This window comes from Bison bison, unplaced genomic scaffold, assembly GCF_000754665.1.
Source record: "Bison bison bison isolate TAMUID 2011002044 unplaced genomic scaffold, Bison_UMD1.0 scf7180017864168, whole genome shotgun sequence".
Classification (NCBI taxonomy): Eukaryota; Metazoa; Chordata; class Mammalia; order Artiodactyla; family Bovidae; genus Bison; species Bison bison.
The window spans coordinates 3,946,740-3,954,945 of NW_011494740.1; the positions used below are offsets into that span (position 1 = coordinate 3,946,740).

Here is an 8,206-nt window from a genome sequence, read left to right on the forward strand (position 1 = left end):
ATACAGCAGAGACTAACACAACATTGTAAAGCAATTATATTCCAACTAAAAAATAAATTAAAAAAAGACTTTCATTAAAAAAGCCCTATAAAAGCCCTATTGCTTAATTCTTTGGAGCTTGATCAGTTGATTTCAGTATTCTAAGTCTTTTTGTTGTTGAGAATTGTCCTTGAGTAAGATTATATCTGCTAGGTAATTTTAATGAGCTACATTTGGGAAACTTGACCAAAGGATTGCTGGTTTTTAACAATCTGTGCTAATGTTGAAATAGCAGGTGGAGGAAAATGGAGTGATGTGGGCCTCTATAATGTATCATGAGTTACCAAATTATTCAAAGTCTGATGCTAGTGCCATGGATTTGGTTTCTTATGCACATTAAGTCCTTTACATATATGCTAATCTAACCTTCCCCCCAACCTACAGTAGTATTATTAGTATAGTATTATTACTAGAGAAGTAAGAACCTGCTTAAGTTCATAGTATATATTGGTGTTGAAGATGCTTTGACTCTAGGTCTGACTCCAAAATCCAAGCTTTTTAACCACTGTCTTTTACTCAAAAATTTAAAATATGACCACCACTCATTGTCTACCAGAGTGTCATTTCCACTGCTGGCTATGATGAGTTTAGGAAATGTTACCCAATTCAGGGCATCATCATCATCATGATTATTAATAACAGGAGCTCTTATTGCATGTTTACTCTTTTCCCAGCCCTGCTTTAAAGATTTATAAATATTGCATTTAATAGGTAATGCCAAATATTCCCATTTTATAGTGAGGGAAACTGAGACTTAGTATTAAGTAAATTTTCCCAAGATAATGGAAAGAACTCATGTCAGAGTTGGATGTCCTGGATACACATTCAACTCTGTATCCTTCTCACCCTAATTAACCTCCTAAAAGCCCAGTCTCTGAATGCCAACACATTGGGAGGCAGGGCTTCAACTTATGAATTTTGAGGGAACACATTCAGTCCATAACATCATCTGAGAGTTAACATAGCATACTGTACATATGAGTGTACAACACACACAGACACACAGACATACATGCAAAAAGAAGGCTCCATCACAGATCATGGATGGAATATTAATTAATATTGTTATTTCCTGTTTAAACTACTGTGTCAGTTTTTTTTTCTCATTAAGTGCATTTAATAGTAAGCAGAATGTTATTAATAATGTTTTATTTTCTCATGTAACAAGAAACCCAGAGACGGATGGTTGCTGGTGTTGTTCGGTAGCTTGAGGCTGTTGGGTTTGAAGTCTTTATGATTTTCTTGCCTTTCTTTCATGGTTGCAAGATGGTGGCTGTAGCTGTTGTCCACATTTCAGGCATGAGAAATAAAAACTGAGAAAGAACGAAAAGGTGTATGCCAGATGAGTCTTTAACAGGTTTTTCTAGGAGCTCCACCCAATGACTTCAGCTTACATTTTATTGACCAGAACTATATTACAGTGGCTGCCATTACCTACTTGTAAGGAAAGCCATGAAATATAGGTTTCCCCTGCTTCCTTAAAGTACAGTGTTTCTATGAAATGTTTTGTTAAGGTGAAATGGCATGAAGCAAATAATCAGTTACCTGAGGACACATCTTGCTAACGGATGCACAAAATAAGCGGGGACAAAGCACAGATGCTCACAGAGTTCAAAGCTACGGTGGCTTGATGCTGAGATGTTGAGTGTAGTCCCCGGGGAAGGAGCTTGGTGGGGCCACTCTCGTGGCTTGGTGCTCTCTGTCTCTATAACAGCTGCTGCAAAACAAACACTGAATGCTATTTTCATCTTTTGCCTTTTTTCATAAAAGCAAAATCCTCTTGGGATTTCTTTTGGTTAGTGAAAATACTTACTAACATAAGTCTTTCATGAAAGCAAAGTGGGATAAACCAAACTTTTGAAAAGCCGGGGATACATGTATAAGTTTTTTTTCTGGGAATATTAGTATGCCCTCTAACATGTGTATTGTGTTAATAAGCAAGTAGAGAAATAGAGATAGGGAATTGGAAGTCAGAATTATGTACCACAATTCCATCCCAATAGCTGAAAAGCTATTGTGAATTTACAGACCCTCCTGCAATGGATAGATAATCCTCTCACATAGCAGATCTTTAGGAAATGCCTGCCACAAAGGGATTTTTAAACAATATATCAAAAGGAAACCATATTTAAGGGATCAGAGAAGGTAGCATACTTTAGGCACTGGAGTCCTTACTCAGGACAGCCACTAGTTTAATCCAGTTGCAACCTGTGGAAAGTTTTTTGTGGTTGGCAGATGTGCTGCCTCAAGTCTGCCTTTTGGCTCACATGATGATTCCTGCTTCTGATTTCCTGTGGTTGGAGCACACTGTTTTCTTTCTTTCAGAGACATCTTGTTCTTGTCTGAGTTACCACACCATTACTCATCTTCTGTTGGCTCTTTGTTGGGTTTTCCATAATGTTATCCAAGGAGATGCAGAGACATGAAAATCACTGAGCTGCTATAGGTCAAGAGTAGGGTGTTGAGATGCACTATTCATATTTTTTCCTTTCAATATTTCTTAGGATATATTTCAGACCGAGCGAGGCAGACATCCTCTGATTAGCACCCATAGTAATTGCTGCTTTAAGCTTGCCTTTTACTCCCTAGGTTTCTATACTTAAGTTGGTCCAAGGAGTTGGTTTCATAGAGTGTTACTGATGCAGGGGAACAGAATTGGAGTTTATTTTTTTACTTTACTTCAATCTCAAATTTGTAAATTGGTGTGCAACTGCTCTACTTTCTGCTATAAGAGAGATGAAAAGTAAATTTACCTGTTTCTTTACTTTTTAATTTTATTTCTATACAATTATTTGGGTCTTCCCCTTTTTATTTTGATTGGCAATTCCAGTTTTTTTTTTTTTTTTTGACTATGTTGTGTGGCATGTGAAATCTTAGTTCCCTGACCAGGGACCAAGCCCATGTCTTGATCAAGCACAGAGTCTTAACTGCTGGACTGTCAGGGTATTCCTTACCTGCCTCTTTAAAAAGCTAGGGTTATAGATCACTGTGGTCACAATGCATAACGTTAGTTATGTAGAGAGTGGAGCAAAAGCTAGGGACATTCATAGTTAAGTTGGCTTCCCTTGTAGCTCAGTTGGTAAAGAATCTGCCTCCAGTGTAGGATACCTGGGTTCGATCCCTGGGTTGGGAAGATCCCCTGGAGAAAGAAATGGCAATCCACTCCAGTATCCTTGCCTGGAAAATCCCATGGACAGAGGAGCCTGGTGGGCTGAATCCATGGGGTTGCAAAGAGTCAGGCACAACTGAGCAACTAACACTGTAATACTATAGTTGAGTCAGGTGAAGGGATATGAAAGCAAACAGAAGATTCATGCAAGAAACACGGCTTGGGTGGAAGGCACAGAGTATGGTTACTAATTGGAATGAGGAGAGGGAAAAGGGAAGGCAGAGGAGATCAAAGTTGATTCTGGCGTCAGCACTCTGAGGATGGAACTGCCATTGGGTTAAAGAAACTCAAGATCTGTTTGGGAGTAATAGTAGGGACGATGTGCTCTGTGTTCTCCCATATATTAGTACTTTGTGGTGATGGTAGAGGATGAAAGTATCACTAAATAGACTGGTATGGGTTATTAAAATGCTTAGCTGCAAATCTCTTCCCAATCACTTTGTGGACAGCATTTGATTTGAATTTTGAATTCAGATCTATTGGGTAACATGCATAAAACTCATTATATATGAAAATGAGGTGAGAATCTGTATTTCATCACTATCCCATCTCTCCTGTGTGTGCTAGTCACTCAGTCCTGTCTGACTCTTTGCAACCCCATGGACTGTAGCCTGCTAGGCTCCTCTGTCCAAGGAATTCTCCAGGAAAGAATACTGGAGTGGTAGCCATTCCCTTCTCCAGGGGATATTCCTGACCCAGGGATCAAACTCACATCTCCTGCATTGCAGGCAGATTCTTTACTGCCTGAGCCACAGGAAGCCCCGTCAATTTTCAGATACTATAAAAATTTGGTGTGGAAACTGAGGCACAACTGAATTCCCCCACCTCATGCCTCCATTTGCTAGTTCAAGGTCTAGCTGTACACCCTCCTGCTCTCAATCCCCAGTGGAATGAGCTGCATGTAGGCAGCCTTTTGCCAGGGGGAGGATTTCAGGAGCCCATCTGGTAGCTCATGTGTGGAGAGGCTGGCCAGGGTTAAGGGCTGTGGATGGTGGAGCAGGAGGAAGGGTGTTGTTGGAGGAGCAGCTGCTGTGTGTGTGCATGGGGGGATGGTCAGCACTAAATAAGGGACACCAGCTGGGGTTCCATAATAATATCAGTGGGGGACAGGCAGAGACCTCTGCTGTCCATATGGGGAAACTGAGATGGAGCCTTCAGTTTCCAATTTTTGAGAAAGGGGGGGCCTGCCATCAGCTATTGAGGTTCATTCATCTTCCCCAGGAAGGCACCATGGCCCAGGAGCTGCGGTGTTTGTCAGCAGTAACTCAGTGACATGCAAGCAGGGACAGCGGCTGGGTCCCCTGGCCACACAGACCCCCTCCACTCCTGCCATGCTGAGGGGCACCCTCCTCCACCTTAGCTGCTGGGGCAAGGAGTGCCTGGCCCAGGCACCTGCCAGCCGGCCTGCCTTCCCTTGCTCACGTGCCTGAGAAAGTCTCATTTTTAGCACCTGGACTCTTTTCCCTGCCTGGAGGGAGCTCAGGGGACAGAGTGAGAAGAAAGTAGCCAAGGGGGACAGGAAGATCTGGAAGTAGGGCCCCAGGGAACGTCTGATCGTTCTGTTCTCCCCACCCCAAGGGTGCCCAGACACAGAGAGCGGCCCTTAGCCACCATGCAGCGTGGAGTTGAAGAGGATGCTGTCCTGGTTCTGAAGCTGGTAGTTCAGCAGTTCCCAGTCGGCATCGTTAATCAGCACCAGAATCCCTGACTGCAGGGATGAACCGCTGTTGCCTTGGATGAACAGCTCTGGCCACTCTGCTCTTTTAGCAAATTCTTCTTGATCCAGACAAGGAGGTTCCTCCAGGTAAGGTGACTTGATGCTTCTCCATACTGTTGAACAGGAGCTCCGCACTGCCTCTGAACTCCACCTCCACTGACAAGGGTGCTGCCATGTTGAGGAAGCCGAACTCACCGGAACTCCCCATCTCTACTAGTCTCTTCCATATCCCTGAGCCTGAATGATCACATACTCCAAGCAAATTGAACTTTATGTTTTAAATACTTTTTTTCTTTAAAATTGTAAAATAATATTGTCTCTTTCAGGTTTCAGGGGACATCTTTTTATGTTTGCCAAATTGGTACCCAGCTTTCCTAACTCAGCATTTTCCAACTGACTTTGATCACATGGACAAATTACTTGCTTGCATGGCAACCTACACATACTCTAACAACAATTCTTTAATATACCCACTTCGTAAAGTGATTTCTATTGATGATTGATGAATTATTCCTGGATGATAAAGAGTCTTTAAAATAAATGAAGGTACTTGACTCTTCTGATTGGCACCCATACAAATCACTACTTTAAACTTGTCTCTCTAGGTTTCCATATTTAAGTTGGTCCAAGGAGTTGTTTTTTCTGAGGCAGGGAAAAAGAATTGAGCTTTATTTCTTTACTTCTTTCTTGTCTTTGGTAGGACTCTGTATATAGGCCGCATAGTGTGACAGCAGCTATATGCTATCTCCATCACAATTGTGCACTTGGAATATAAAAAGGGCAACATTAATATAAATTTCCATGTCCCATCATCCCTGCCAGATTAGGGCACATCAAAACAGGGTTCTATGTATCTTGAAAGACCTTTGACCTCTCTATTATATAGCTCAGCTAGCAAGTGTGTATGTTTTTTAGCTCTATCTTGGTTCCATTTTATGTTCTGATTATTACTTATTTAAGCCTATTTTTATATTTTAGATCTGTAGGCTCCTTTAAGTGATTTTTGGAAGAGGAAGTACCCGCATATGCATCAGTGAACCAACCCTGGTATAGCTCCCAGAAGCTCTCTTAAGCCTGATTGTGCATGTAGATTCAATGTAAGTAATAGAAATCTTTTTTGGTTTTGGTGAAGAAAGTATTTCTCTCATGTATTTTCTTAGCTGTCACCAGCCAGTGGGTACACTCATTAGTCAAAAAACAAGAAACAAACCTAATACTTGTTGAGCCCCTTTTATGTACCAGAAACTTCCGAGCTTTTTACTTATTTAATCCTCTCAACGATTCTGTGAGTTAGGTCCTGCCATTATCCCTACTTAATAGATGTGAAAATTGAGACCCAGAGACGTTGGTGAGTTGTTTGCACAGTCAGCGTGGAACCTGAGTTTGAACCCAGGTCATTTGATTCCTGAGCTCACATGATTAACAAGAACATGATATTGTCTCATCAGAACAGAATAATCACAGTTACACAGGCCCCGGTCCCTTTGTTCTTATAAGAGCTTCAGTTCTTTATAATGTGCCCTGAATATTCTTCACCACCAAGGACAGTGTCATATGTGCTCCCAAACTACTTAACTATTAAAGGGCATAACTTGCATGTCCTCCAGGCATTAATGGATCCTGGAATCCTTGGGAAGCCACTGCTGTGGGGTGGGGCAGGCTGTGGCAAAGGGGAAAACACCCTTTCCTTGCTGTGTCATACTCTGGAAGTCAGGCCTCAAACCTGTGCTGAGCGTTTGCTGAATTTTATCCCCCTCCTTTCAGAGTTTTACTCAGTCTCCTTCCTCTCTCCAGGTCTCAAACATTAGTCCAACTGGGACTTAGAAGAGTTAGTGCCACCATGTTGGGTCCACACCCCTCATCCATCCCTTCATAAAACTCTTTGTGGTTAGTGGAGCTCATTATGCATAACTCTTTCAACCTGGGTTTTCTCCTTAGAGACTTCTCAGTCACACAAAAATGGGCTTCTGTCAGCACATTCTTCAGTTTTCTAAACATAACTGGGCAAGTCTGAATCCGGTAGTAGGCTTCTTGGAACTCTCAATTCCATCCCATGAACCACCACTGGTTCCCACAAATTGGAGCCTTCCTTCTAAGATTCCCATAGCTGCTGTGGGCTCCATCCAGCCCAGAGGGGAAGGAGAAAATCAACCTACTTTTCTTTTCTTTTTTAAAATTGATTTCTTCCTTTAATTATTTCTCTTTTTAAAATTCATTTTTATTTATTTCTTGGCCATGCAGCATGAGGGGTCTTAGTTCCCAGACTAGGGATCAAACTCATGCCTCCTGCAATAGAAGTGTGGATTCTTAACCACTGGACTGCCAGGGAAATCCCTCAAGTTGCTTTTCTGATTTGCACCTACTCAAACTTGGGTCTCAGGCTATACTCTAGACATCATAATTTTCTGGCAGGCTATAATGATAAGTCTGATTTGCACATCTGCCCTAACCTGATAGTGAAAACTTTAATACATGTGACATGTTAAGCCTCAAGGCTTCCTCATGCTGAAAGCAGAGCTTACTTTCATTCCCAACTATTTCACTTCTGTGAACAGATTTGAGATTTCTTGAACACATTCTCATCTGTATAGTCTACAAAGGCATGAGTGATGGTTTTGCTATGATTCAGTCATTTTTTTTGCATTTTCTTATAAAATCTAAGATGGGTACTTGGGTTTTCACCTGTGTCACGAAGTAGCCTCACCAGGTGTGAGAATCTGGTGATCTTTCCTACTTCCCTGAAAGCTTGAGTTTCCACACAAGCATTTTGCTGTGAACATCCTTGACAACCTATTTGATCTATGTGGGTCTCATCTGCATGTCAATTTGCTGCATCCTTGCCCTTTTCTTCTTTGACTATTTTATCATAAACGGAACTATAAGCATTCCCTTCTGCCTTTTGATGTGGATTTATATAGAAAGGTAGCTTACTCTGCTCTACATTTCCTAATGACCTTTAGTATTAGAGGCAGTGCCTCGATGCTTTCATGTACCAATGCCTTGGTGCACTTCAGTTTACTCTGTTCATCTTTTTGCTCACTTTCATTTACATCCCATCCCACCTAGCCCCACACCAGATAACCTGTGCAGAGTGGGCTGCTGTCTGTCTATGGCATGTCCTGGTTATTGGTCAATCACTAGGGAATTCTTCTGGTGGAGGGTAACTGCGATGGCTTTGATACCTTTTACATTAATCCATCCATGCCTGCCAAGAATCTTACACCACTCTGAGGAAGCATAAAATATTTTTACAAATTTAAAGCCCATAGAGGAGGGCTTAA

General features: G+C 41.8%; 1 long non-coding RNA gene and 1 pseudogene across 1 annotated transcript in view; one reads left to right on the forward strand and one right to left on the reverse strand.

Annotated features, from left to right (window-relative positions):
* Positions 1 to 4,799: 4,799 nt before the first annotated feature.
* LOC104990078 lies at positions 4,800 to 5,100 on the reverse strand (annotated as a pseudogene).
* A 171-nt stretch (positions 5,101 to 5,271) lies between these two features.
* Positions 5,272 to 8,206, forward strand: part of LOC104990077 — a 32,661-nt gene continuing 29,726 nt past the window's right edge. Inside the window, exons 1-2 of the long non-coding RNA XR_825459.1 lie at positions 5,272 to 5,471; positions 5,904 to 6,022. This is a non-coding gene — a long non-coding RNA (uncharacterized LOC104990077). The remainder of the gene's footprint in view (positions 5,472 to 5,903; positions 6,023 to 8,206) is intronic.